Genomic DNA, 13,360 nt, shown 5'->3' on the forward strand with positions numbered 1-13,360 from the left:
CTTTTATTTAAAAAATTTTTTTTTTACTATTATTATTTTTTTTACGATGCCAGGGATTGAACCCAGAGCCTTGTGCTTGCAAGGCAAGCATTCTACCACCTGAGCCATATCCCCAGCCCCGAGATTATTCTTAAACATTAAAAACATTGGAAAGTTTAAAAATGGAAAATCTAATATAAATAATAATCATCTATTGATTATTGTCTGCATTGTATTCATGTAATAAAGAGCTGAAATGGTGTGTGTAAATGTTACTGATGAACCTTCTGGGATATGAAAGTCATCTACCCCTGTCCCTGTCCTTGTATCATTCAATTCAGTTACACTTTTTCCATGTTAAAGTCTTGAATGTCTATTCTGGGTCTGTGTAATTAATGCAGGTTTAGTAGAAATAGCACTGTTGTTACCTGCTGTTCCTCGTGGGAGGCCTGATAGACACATAAATGTCAGTTGTTTTTGGTTTTTATTTTTTATTTTTAAATTTTTTTTTAGTTGAGGAAAAATTGTAAATGGAATTATTTAGCATCAATGAAGTTATGTCATTTCAAAAGTTAATTATAGATTTAAAACATTCTTAATTTCAGATTTTCTTTTTTTCTGGGGAACTATATTTTTAATAACAACAACATTAGTTGCCTTTCTGAAAAAAGAAAACAAAGAAATATCGGTAGTAAAAGAAGAAACGCAAGGAATCACAGATACTTACAAGCTGCTTTTTGCAATTATAAAAATGCCAGCAGTTCTGACATTTTGCCTTCTGATTCTAACTTCAAAGGTAAGAAACTGATACAGCAAATGTACCATTCTGTTATATAATTACCAATATCATGGAGTAGTTTCAATAACTTTTCATAGTCCCTTTCTACCACCATTATAATTTAACAATAAAAAATTTGTTTATTAAATGTATTTTAAAGCATGTGATGATATCAAATATAATTTCAAAGTAAGCTAAATGGGGATCTTGAAAAGAGTTATATCAATGTGAAGAACTACTAATTTATTTAATTAACATATTAATGCTGGAAGTAGAAATGAATGCCTTAAAAAAGCAATAGTTTTCTGTACTGTTATAACAAGTATACCATTAATTCTGGGGTAGTGAAATTATTACTGAGAATGTGTTTTACAAAGGTATGGAAGTCTTTGAGTATTAGAAATCTGTTTAAAAATCCATTGAATTGTTTTTTAATATTGAAATACCATAAAATACATGAGATTACTGGTGACTTTTACTCTGTTTAAGATGTCTCCATTTTATAGTTCTGGAACATTTACAACATCATGTTAAAAGAAAGGTAAGTGTAGTTTGTTAGGGGAGCTTTCTACTGGAGGGATTCATATTCCTTAAATTTGGAATCTTCTAGAATTTAAGTTTTATCTATGTAAACCTATCCACACACACTTCACTGCTATCTTTTGATTCCCCTAGAGGAATTAGTACAACTTCATTGCTTTCTTCTCTCTCTCTCTTTTTTTTTTTTTTTTTTTTGGTTGGTTTGTTTTGTTTTCCACCGTACTTAGGATTGAACCCAGGGCTTCCCACTAGGCAAGTGCTTTTCCACTGAGCTACATCCCGGCCTTTTTTAAAAGTTTCATTTTGAGACAGGGTCTCAACAAGTTGCTGAGGCTGGCCTTGAACTTGTGATCCTCCTGCCTAAACCTCCAGAGTAGCTGGGATTACGTGGTGACCACCATGTGTCTGGCTTTGCTTTCATTTTAAATAGTGAGTTTTTCCTCCTCTTTGGTGATAGGGAAAGTAAGTTTAGAAAATGCTGAAAAGACTAATTAGAACACATTTTAAAAAGTGAAAAAAAAAAAAAAATGCTGAAAAGTTCAAGCAAGATAGCATTACCGAGGTACATCATTTAGAATTTTATTGCACATGCTTGTAATCTTACTGGCTTGGGAGGCTGAGGCAGTAGGATCACGAGTTCATAGTCAGCCTCAGAAATTTAGCAAGACCCTGTCTCTAAATAAAATACAAAAAAGAGCTGAGGATGTGCTCAGTGGTTTAACGCCCCTGGGTTCAATTTCTAATACCTAATAAATAAATAAAAGTTATTGGCATTTTTTGGCATCTTTTCTTTCTAGCACCCTTTTTTTCTTTATATGTGTATACATGTCTATATATATATTTTTCGTATGTATATTTACAAATACACTTTAGAAGTAGAATTGGATCGTATTGTATGTAATTTTTTAATCTTATAATCATTCCTGTATCATTAAGTGATGTTTGAAAACATGGCCTTTTTTTTTTTTTTTTTTTTTTTTTTTTTTTTTTTGCAGGTGCTAGGGATTGAACCCAGGGCCTTGTGCTTGCGAGGCAGGCACTCGACCAACTGAACTATATCCCCAGCCCGAAAGCATGCTTTTTAATAGATACAAATGGCTATAAGTAGTATCAATTTGCCCCTAACCCCTCAGTCATTTTTTGTTTTGTATTCAATTTGCTTATGTTTTTTAATGATAAAATGCCACCATTTTTGTGCTTCTCTTATTTGGTGTTCTATTTTTCTAATAGATTATGCAATTGGGCAATTAGTAGGTCAGAGAATGTGATTACTAAACTGCTTTTCAGAAGGTTGTACTAATTTTACTGTCCCTAGCTATGTGTAAGGAGTTGCTTCAATTACAGAAGCCATCATCCTATATTCTCCTTTTAAGGTAAACCTCGCCAGAAGTAACATCTCTCCCGTATTTTAAAAACTATACATTTATTTTCCGTGCTTTTAAGTTTTATATAAATGGACTATACAATGTGTATCCTCAAATCTGATGCTTGTATTCTTCAACTCAACACAATAGTGCAGTATGTGCAGTTTACTCATTAATATTTATTTATTTTTGGTACTGGGAATTAAACAAGGGTACTTTACCACTAACCTATATCCAGCCCCTTTTATCTTTTATTTGAGACAGGATCTCACTAAATTGCCCAGGCTGGCTTGAACTTGTGATCATCCTGCCTCAGCCTCCCAAATCACTGGATTACAGGTGTGCACCCTCTGTGCCTATCTTTTAGTTGTTGTTTTTAAGAATTAACTGCACTCCCCACCCACCGCCACTGCCATTTTTATTCACTCTCTGTTATACTACAGTGAAACATTAGATGACCTCAGGAGCATTATTGTGATCTATTAGAAATCATAAAAAAGATATACATGTGGTAGCAACACCTCATTTCAACCGGACTTATTTGTAGTTATTTAAAGTTTTTCTTTTAAACTTAAAATATACAATTAAGTAAGTGTGATTTTCATACTGTTTGTTCCAGCAGATTGAACTTTTTTGAAGTAGAGATTAATTGTAATCAAAGCCTATATAACTAGTTACAGATACTAAATTTTCTGTTGTTTATTAAATATCATTAGTAAAACATAGAGGTAAAGTGTACCTTATATAAATTGATTGTTGTACCAAACATAATAACATGATACCTTACTTGTAACTGTCATGGGTCAATAATGAATTGAGGGTTCTTAAAAAAGTCTGTGCTTGAAAGAAAGTATTTCATGAGTGCAAATTAAAATACTTTTTTTTCCCCCCAGATTGGTTTTTCAGCAGCAGATGCAGTAACGGGACTGAAATTGGTAGAAGAGGGCGTACCCAAAGAACATTTAGCCCTACTGGCAGTTCCAATGGTTCCTTTACAGATAATATTGCCTCTGATTATCAGCAAATACACTGCAGGTCCACAGCCATTAAATATATTTACAAGGCCATGCCTTACAGGTAAAAATGAAAATTTACCACAGATTAAAGTGGAGCATTCATCAGTAGCACTGATATCTGAGTTTAGCATGTGTGGGAAAAGGCTTGAAAAGCATCTTCAGTGTCAATGTCATTTGTATGCACTTTCATTTCTTCAGCTGGTTTTAGATTACAGGCTTCTTTCATATGATAGGCACACGAATTTCTCTTTCTGGTTGTTTATTCTCAAATGGAAATCAACTTAGTGCTCCTTTTTTGCAGATTACTGCTTGGATTGGAGTATGCACTCCTGGTTTGGTGGACTCCTAAAGTAGAGCACCAAGGAGGATTCCCTCTGTATTACTACGTCATAGTGCTGCTGAGTTATGCCTTACACCAGGTGAGCTCGCGGTGGCTTTCCAGGAGGCGAGCTGTTCTGTGCCCAAATCAAGAAGGGTGTTTTTTCTTCAGCTGTCTTAAAACAATAATGCATGTTAATATTCAGCATGAGTCTCACACTGAGAAATTAGCTAATGGTGAACTTTAAAACTTAGAACTTTTGATTTTTAATGAGTTCTATTCCTGGAAAGGGAGCTTTTTATTTATTCATTGATTGATTCATTCATCTTTTAAGAAAGGTGTTGTTTGACTTTAGATTTCATTAGAGAGTTTCTAAAGTGTATTAAGAAATTCAGATAACCAGACACTTTGTGGGAAAAAATGGTATAAGGACAAGTAATTTGGGAACTAATCCTTGACATTTAGAACTGATTCCAAAGCCAGTTAAGTTTACTCTTGTTAAGTATTCCTCTCTGTCCCTAGATTTGGGTTCTTTCTTTCTTCATTTTCTAATATCTTTTCTTTCCTCAAAGTATTGAAAAACTAATGATGGTCATTGGATTAAAGGCACTAGGATAAGATTTAGCTTCTGTATTGAAAGTTACAGTTTACTGACTTCGGAAGCCGTGTGTTGAGCTGGGTTTGCTTTGTTGTACTTGTGTTTGTAATCCCTAAAAGCAGCTATCTCTCCACTTTGCTTTAGCTTCACCTAAGCTACTGTTGCAGAATGAGGTATTTTTGTTTTGGATGCAAGTGATTTGAGTAAATGGCAGAGCCCCACCCAGCAGTGACTTTGAACTCAATTGCAGTTATTGCTAACATATATTTCAAAGTCACTTTGGATTTTTCTATGAAACCTAGCCTAAACCTTTGAAAGTTATATTTACTAACTTCCTAATATAGTTTTTCATGGAAACCTAAAGATATGGCTACCAACTAATCTGAAGGTGTTTTGTTGTTGTTTGCATACAGTTAAATCATTTAGGAGAATTCCAATAGTGGAACATGTTAGATCGTTTGCAAAATCATTGAGGCCAGGCTAGACTTTTCCCCCTGTTTTGCCCATACTTAGTTAATGCTAGGCACATAATGGAACTTAAAAGAAGTGTTTTAGCCTAGGTGTGGTGGCACACACCTGTAATCCCAGTGATTTGGGAGATTGAGGCAAGAGCATCACAGTTGGAGGCCAGCCTCAGAAACTTAGTGAGACCCTGTCTCAAAAGCAAAAATTAAACAGGGGCTAGGGATATAGCTCAGTGGCAAAGCACACTGGGGTTAAAGTACAGATAAGTGAATGAATGAGTGAGTGAATAACTTATTGTCTCTCAGTGTCTGAAGGAGTACTCCTAGAAACACTGTTTCCATCTTCCTAAATGGAAGGTTAATTTAGGACTTTTAAGTTCTTTTTGCTCTGACAAAGGTTTTTCTCTTTAGTTTGTTACATAATTTTGAAAAGTTATTTCCTTATGTGTATGTATAGGATAAAAAAGTTCTATTTTTATGTTTCTTTGGATGTTTACATGTATACACAGGTATGCATATACATCTCACATATACACAACAGTCACATACACAGTATGTATTTAGGTACAGAAATGACGTTTTGCGTTTTGCCGTCTGCACCCTTTAGTGCACACCGCCGCTTTCTCTGTGGAGCTCCCTGACTACTCATGGTGGAGTTGATAACCTGGTGTCTGAGCCCCACTGTACTCACCACAGCTGTTTATTCCTTGTTCCTCATCTGTCACACATTCTGCAGGCGCAAAAGGACTGTTTCTTATTTGTCTTTGTGTTGCTATGATCTTAAAGCCCTGCTTATACTATGTGCCCAATAAACGTTTTTTGAATTGAGTTCAGTAAGATAATGAAAATTGGTTTTCAGGATTATGACTTTGATGTTTTTGTTTTGTTTGTCTTGTTTTGGTGTGTGTGTGGCACTGGGGATGAACTCGGGGCCTTACACATGCTGGCCAAGCCTGCTACCACTGAGTTATACTCCTAGCCCAGTTTTGATGTTCTTAGCTTTATAGGTAAAATCCTAGGGGTGGGGGTGTTGTGTAGTGGTCGAGCATGTGCTCAGCATGTGTAAGGCTCTAGGCTCAATCCCTGACATCAAAGAAGAAAATGTCTAATCATATGAAAATTTTACATTTTTCCTGTAGATTACATTGTACAGCATGTATGTGTCTATAATGGCTTTCAATGCAAAGGTCAGTGATCCCCTTATTGGAGGAACATACATGACCCTTTTAAACACTGTATCCAATTTGGGAGGAAACTGGCCCGCTACAGTTGCTCTTTGGTTGGTGGATCCCCTCACAGTGAAAGAGTGTGTAGGAGCATCAAACCAGAATTGTCGGACACCTGATGCTGTTGAGGTAAGTGTGTTTTAATATTAGAAAATATTAAATCAGGGCTGGGGATATAGCTCAGTTGGTAGAGGGTAGAGTGCCTTCCTTGCAAGCACAAGGCCCTGGATTCAATCCCCAGCACCACAAAACAAAAGAAAAAGAAAAAGAAAAAAAAAAAAATTGACATAACTTTCTTGTTTGCCTCTAGGAGTACTATGTACCATACTATGTACCATATCTTTTTTTTTTTTTTTTTTTGCAGTGCTGGGGATCGAACCCAGGGCCTTGTGCTTGCAAGGCAAGTGCTCTACCGACTGAGCTATCTCCCAGCCCCCATATCTTTTTTAAAAAAAATCATATTTGCCTGTAGTTTCTAGCAAATGCAAATGGAGCCAGGCATGTTGGAGCATGCCTGTAATCCCAGAGGCTTGGGAGACTGAGGCAAATTCAAAGCCAGCCTCAGCAATCATAGTGAGGCCCTAAGCAGCTTAGACTCTGTCTCAAAATAAAAAATAAGAGCTGGGGAGATAGCTCAGTTGGTAGAGTGCTTGCCTTGCAAGCACAAGGCCCTGGGTTCGATTCCCCAGCATCGCCAAAAAAATAAAATAAAATAAAATAAAAAATAAAAAATGGGCTGGGGATGTGACTCAGTGCTTAAGTGCCCTGGGTTCAATCCTTGGTACCAAAAAAGAAAGAAAGAAAAAAATTGCAAATGGAAATTTGCTTGTTGTTTATCTGTCACAACTGATAACAACTGTAACAATGTCTGTCAATCAGACAAGCAAAGAAGGGAAACTCTCCCTCATCCCACCATGAGGGTAACTGTCCTAATGCATAAATAATAGCCAAGTTTTATAATAATAGGAAAGAGGGAAATTGCACTGGCTATTCATATAACAATTGTAGCTAAAACTGAATGGTGATAGTTTGTTGATAAACTATTTCAAAGTAACATTAGTCGTCTTCTAGAGTAAGTTCATTGAAAACTTATTTGCATTTCAAATATGAAAAACTTCATTTTGAAAATGAGTATTGCTCACAGCAAGAACCGAAAATTATTTTTACTTGTTAGTAGTATTAGGTTAAGATACATTAGCATATTTTGTCATTTTGAGTGAAATGTTGAAATGTTTTAACAAAATGTATTTTGATTAATCCTTTTAATTAAAAAGTGGAAACTTTAATTACTGGATACCTTCCATTTTGAAATTGTGGAATACTTCTTATTATTTCTTTTTTAACAGCTTTGCAAAAAACTTGGTGGCTCATGTGTTACAGCACTGGATGGTTATTATGTGGAATCCATTATTTGTGTTCTATTGGATTTGGTTGGTGGTTCTTTCTTGGTCCCAAATTTAAAAAGTTACAGGATGAAGGACCATCTTCATGGAAGTGCAAAAGAGGCAATTAATGCACACACTATTGGATATTCTAGAAGGTAACCATAGTTTAGTTTTAATTCAGAGAGCTATGATAATCAGTGCACAGGAGTATAAAATATTATTTTAAGCAAGGAAATTATTAATATAAAATGCCAAATGTTAAAAAGTAGTAACCTTTATGTATGATCATATTTTTTCCTTGTCTTTTCAATATATTTAAAGTTTTCTTAAGGCCAGGATATTGATTCTAAAACAACTCTTCTGGCCTTTTTATTTGATGTATGTCTTTTTAATTTACTGACCAAAGCATATTTTAAGCTGCAATGCAGTAGTCATTGGTGGAAACCACACAGTCAAGTATTATCAGTACCTATCATTGAGCTGAAACCTTGGTATAGTATATTAGAAGGAAGACAGCTTGGTATTCAGGTTCTAACTACAACTAATCTGACCTTGTTGCAGTTAAAGTCTTATTCGGAATTATAAATTTGTTAATTTTATGTGGAATTTGCTGAGAAGAGAATGTAGACTACTGAAACATCATTTAGTTGTTTTTTTTTTTTTTTTTTTTACCATATCCACATTTTTCAAATGGATCTGTGTTAAAAAGACTATTTTAAAATGTATTTCCTGCTTTTGTAAGCATTAAAGGTTTATAAGATTATTCAAACTATTTTTTATAAAATGATTCTGTTTTTAATTTATTGATTTCTCCTGCTCCTACCCTGATTTTGGGGAAAATATTTTGATTCCTTGTTAACTTTTACTCTGAAGCTTACATATGTTTTAGTTTGTCACAAGTGCTTCGTGGCACACAGACGGCTAACGAAGGGATCGAGTTTAGTCTTGTTTGTATGTGTGTGGCAAAGTTTTGAAAATAAAAAATTAAATGTTATTAATCAAGTAGTTCTTTTTTTAATTATCGAAAGGGGGAAAACAGTAAAACTTTCCAATTAAGTGAAATTTACTATATTTTAAAATTATATTTAAAGAGACAGACATTTTGTGCCTTTGACAAATTAATGTGGTAGGAGAAAGTTGAATGTTTCTTAAGCACTTTACTAATGAAAATATCTCATGATTCCTTTATGCCAAATCAGGTACTGTATTTTCATTTATTAAACCGTATTTGTGAACTGTAGTTTCTAGTGGAGAGTTGCTATTCCAGAAGAATTAAGCTCTGAGTACACTAGTGATTTCCAGTCTATAATGTGCACCCAGGGATATGGCTCTTTGCATATTACATGTTGGGTTGTTACTCTGACTCTTTAGAAATTACAAAATTTCTTCAAAGGCGAGGGGAAAGAGATTGAGTTATGAATCTTAGTAGTTTTATCTTTGTGGGAAAATATATACTAACTCCTGACTTTGTTAATTTTATAACATAGGTTGACTTTTAGAGAGGGGTCTTTGTAAGTAATGGAGGATGAATGGGTGGGATAAACAGCACCCTGAAGAAAGGTGGGCGGTGGCCTCTAGCATGCACGCACTGCCGTTGGGGAGCCTGTGTCAGGCGTCAGAGTCAGATATTGAAGAATCACCCGGAAAAATACTCACCTGGAGTCAAGGAAGGAGGACTACACAAAGCCGGGGACTGCAGTACTTTGTGACATGGTTGTCTCTTATTATGTATTATAATCAAAATGTTTACTTGAATAAAGAAAATCCACTTAACTATCACATGTGAAATGAATTTTGATTTTTAATTTTTGGATTAAGAAGCTCAGATTTCTTTGTTGTTTCACATAACACACTTTCATAATTTTAAGTCCATATGTTTTTAGTATCTTGAAGTTTTAAAAACATATATTAAGCCTTTATAAGGTGAAAGCCAATGATTGCATTTGTTCTAGAAATGAACCAAAAATTACTTTCAATTACAGTCTCTAGTAATTGGGAACATATTTGTAATGTATCCTAAAAATGACTTGTTAATAGTGATGTGCAACTGTGTTGCATACATTGATCATGAATGGCATTTTAAAATGATTTACCTGAATCTCATTGTAAATTAATAGTACTAAAAAATGCTACCTTATTTTTATGTGTGTTTTTTGATTGGTTGATCCTGATAAATCAGGTTCTGCTTTCAAATCTGGGCATTAAGTCTTCCAGCTAATGCATATATGTTGACTGGCTAATCGTGGATTGAATATATCTCTCTTTTTGTCAGTATCTCCATATGTACATTGGTTTACAATCTGAATACAGCTGAATTTGAAGAATTCAAGATAAGCTAAGACTAAAACTGAAAAATCTGTCCATTTATGAATAATTTTTCCTTATCAGTTGCAAAAAGTTTAACACCTCAGCAGATTTCTCTAGAACTTTTTTGTAATAAACTTTTAAATCTAATCTGCAATCTAAAACTATTGTTGGATTTTATCCATTTGTTTCAAGGGTAGCCTAACCAGATGTCAGTGGGACCCTGAAACCCTTGAATTGCTTAGAAAAGTCTGAATGTGTAATTTTTTATATTTCCGGATAGAACTTTTGTTAAAATCTTGAATGGGCTGCTGTTCAAAAACATGTAATAGCCTTGGCCTTGATTGTGGGCTGCACTGTGAATTACAATCATAAAATTGAAGTAATAGCTATAGATGTGTTCAAAGCATCTTAAAAAGAATATGTAGAGAAGAATCTGTGATGAACCTTGAAGATGGCTGCGTGGATAGTTCTGAACTTGAACCTTGAAGGGATGAGAGCAGATGAGGCACTGTTAATAGAAGAGAGGACACAGTGGTGGATTCTGTCCTACAAAAGTCATCTCCTAGCCATCTCCCCTATGCATGGCCTTTATTTTTGCATGTTGCTGTATATTAAATGATTGAGATCATTGTTTCACATAACAGACGATCAGATTTGTTTTTGCATTTTGGGGAATCGTGTTTTCTCAAGTAGTTAGAAGAGTGAGTGAAGCCGTGAAGCACAGGCCTTGCTAACAAATGAAGAAACGACCTCTTGGGAATGTCCCATGCAGGTTTCCAAAGTATATTTTACCATAGTATTAGAGAAAGAAAATAAACTTTAAAAATCATTTCAATATAGATAGGATTAACATTTAATAAAAAACATTTTAGTTTTAGAAAAGGTGATATTGTGCATTGTGGCTACTGAGACTTTTTTAACCCATGCCTTTATTAGATAAAGTATGATTATTTTCTTAGAAGATGTGACATATTATGATAGACCATAGTATTCTGTTCCATTTCAGTTTGTATCTGCTGAATTGACAGTGCTAAATGTAATTACTGTTTGATTTGGGACTTCGAATTCATACAAGTAAAAACTGATGTGAGGGTGTTCATTTTACCTCACTGATTTGTTAGCAAAGATAGAATAGGCAAAGAGAGTGCATTTTTGTTCCTAGAATTCTGTTCTGGTGGAGGCAGGTTCTGTATCAGGACAGACTTATGTGCAGAACTCTTCCTTAATGAAATAGGAATGTTTCTTTGATAATTGGGTTATAAAATTGCCTTTAGGAGGTATGTTTTGTTGTATGGGAGGGGAGTAAATAGTGTGTAGGAGAAAATAGTTTTACATAGCAGAATGAAAATTTTATAATAATTATATTCAATCTTTAAAAAGTTTTTACCCAAGTATATAATTAAAGAGATAATGTTAAAATATTAGCAGTTAATTTGCATGACTCATGATGTTTTGAATCATTTAGAAAAAGGTTCCTTGGCACATACCTGTAGTCCCAGCTACTTGGGAGACTAAGACAGGAAGATCACAACTTTAAGGTCAGCCTGGGCAACTTAGTAAGACCCTGTCTCAAAATACAAAATAAGAGGCTGGGGCTGTAGGTCAGTGGTAGAGGCGCTTGCCTGGCACATGTGAAGCACCAGGTTTGACAAAGTAAATAAAATGAAAGTGTTCTGCCCTTCTACAACAAATAAATAAACAAATAAATAGAAAAAGGCCAGGGGTGTAAGTCAGTTCAATCCCCAGTACATTAAAAAGAAGAAAGAAGACTGGCTGCTACATTTGGATAGCTTTTTATTGTCAATATTGACAATACAACTTTATAACAGTTTTTTGTGAAGAATAATGATTGACATGAACAAGGTATTAGTACATTTCATAGGGAATTGTCATAGATCTCTAAATTTTAATACCCTCAGTTGCAGTGAATCAGTCACTAATAACAGAATATAAATATTAAGGGCTATTATTTTCCTTAAAGTGAAAATGTTGAGAAAGTTTTATAGTCAGTTATTGAAATAGAAGTTTATTACATAAACCTACAAAATTAGGAAAATGTAAAATTAAAACAGATATTTTTAAAAGTTAATTTGACATATTTGATAAATTTCTGTATATATTGTCCTCAGATATTGCCTTGCAAGAGTTAATGTAAGGGTAGTGGGTGTAGCTCAGGAGTATTGCATTTGCCTAGAATGCTCAAGGCCCTGGATTCGGTCCCCAGTAGCGCACACACACACCAAAAAAATGTATGAAAGTATTAAATATATATATATATATATATATATATATATATATCGAAAGCTGTCATTATTGAAACCTTTACAAAGTTGTTGCACCCAGGTAGTACTTTGAATCAAATGTGTAGCATACAACCATTTGTATTATCATTTTTGGAAGATCTAGCATTAGTCTTGATAATTTTGTATTGTTTTAAGTGTTTCGAGTGTATGTGAAATGTTCAGTTATGTTTGGTTAATTTAATAAAAAACGTGCATTAAACTTTGATATTTATGCAGTATTTTAGGATTTGGAATAAATTATAAATCCAGATTTTTACATGAAGGATTATTTAAATGTTCAAAATGATTGTTATACAATCTCTAAAAAAATAAAACATTAATGAAATATCTTGTTTTATTTTAATTAATAGCTAAATTCACCTTAATATTATTGTTAAAATTAGAGTAGATGGCATTATTTAATTAGAACCAACTACAGTAATTTCCAATTACAGTACTTACCACCAAACATTTCTTTTTTTTCTTATGAAGCCATCCTTGGCTCTAGTTATCTGTCATTTATAACCTGAGCAAATGGAGGGCAGATAGGTATATGATACTTTCCTTTAAGAGGAGATGATATGTAGGTAATTTGAGATCATAAAAAATTTCACTGAGGCATTTTATTACAAGATCTCATATTTTTGAGACACTTGTATTTTGGTATTGGCTATTTCAGTGATTACAATTTTAAAGGAAAGTGGAAATGCATAGAAAAATATTTCCGTACAAGTTGGTGCTATTGGAGCAAATTTTACTTAAATTTGGAATCTTTGCTGAAAAAGAAGTCTTTGAAGTTAGATTATGACTGCATAAATAGAAACAATCAAGAACAAATTCATTTGTAGGCTGCCAAAACAAAATACCACAGACTTGGTGGCTTAAACTATGGAATTTTTTTTTTTCCCCTCACAGTTCTGGAGCTGGAAATCCAAGATCATGGTGTCAGAGGTTGGGTTTCTCCTGAGCCCTCTCCATGGTTTGGAGACCGCCACCTTTTCAGTGTCCTCACATAACCTTTCCTCTGTGTGTTTGCATCTCTGGTGTCTTCTTATAACAGTCCTGTCAAATTAGAGCCCCACACTAATCACCCCTGGGGGGC

General features: G+C 34.2%; 1 pseudogene across 1 annotated transcript; it reads left to right on the plus strand.

The window, feature by feature from the left end:
• The first annotated feature begins 78 nt into the window (after window positions 1-78).
• LOC306670979 (acetyl-coenzyme A transporter 1-like) lies at window positions 79-11,685 on the plus strand (annotated as a pseudogene). The gene is made up of 5 exons (XR_013766780.1): window positions 79-775; window positions 3,555-3,738; window positions 3,979-4,096; window positions 6,198-6,413; window positions 7,631-11,685. The product of XR_013766780.1 is annotated as an acetyl-coenzyme A transporter 1-like (transcript).
• The last annotated feature ends 1,675 nt before the right edge of the window (window positions 11,686-13,360 follow it).

The sequence above is a fragment of the Sciurus vulgaris genome (genome assembly GCF_902686455.1).
Source record: "Sciurus vulgaris genome assembly, chromosome: 10".
In the NCBI taxonomy this organism is placed as follows: domain Eukaryota; kingdom Metazoa; phylum Chordata; class Mammalia; order Rodentia; family Sciuridae; genus Sciurus; species Sciurus vulgaris.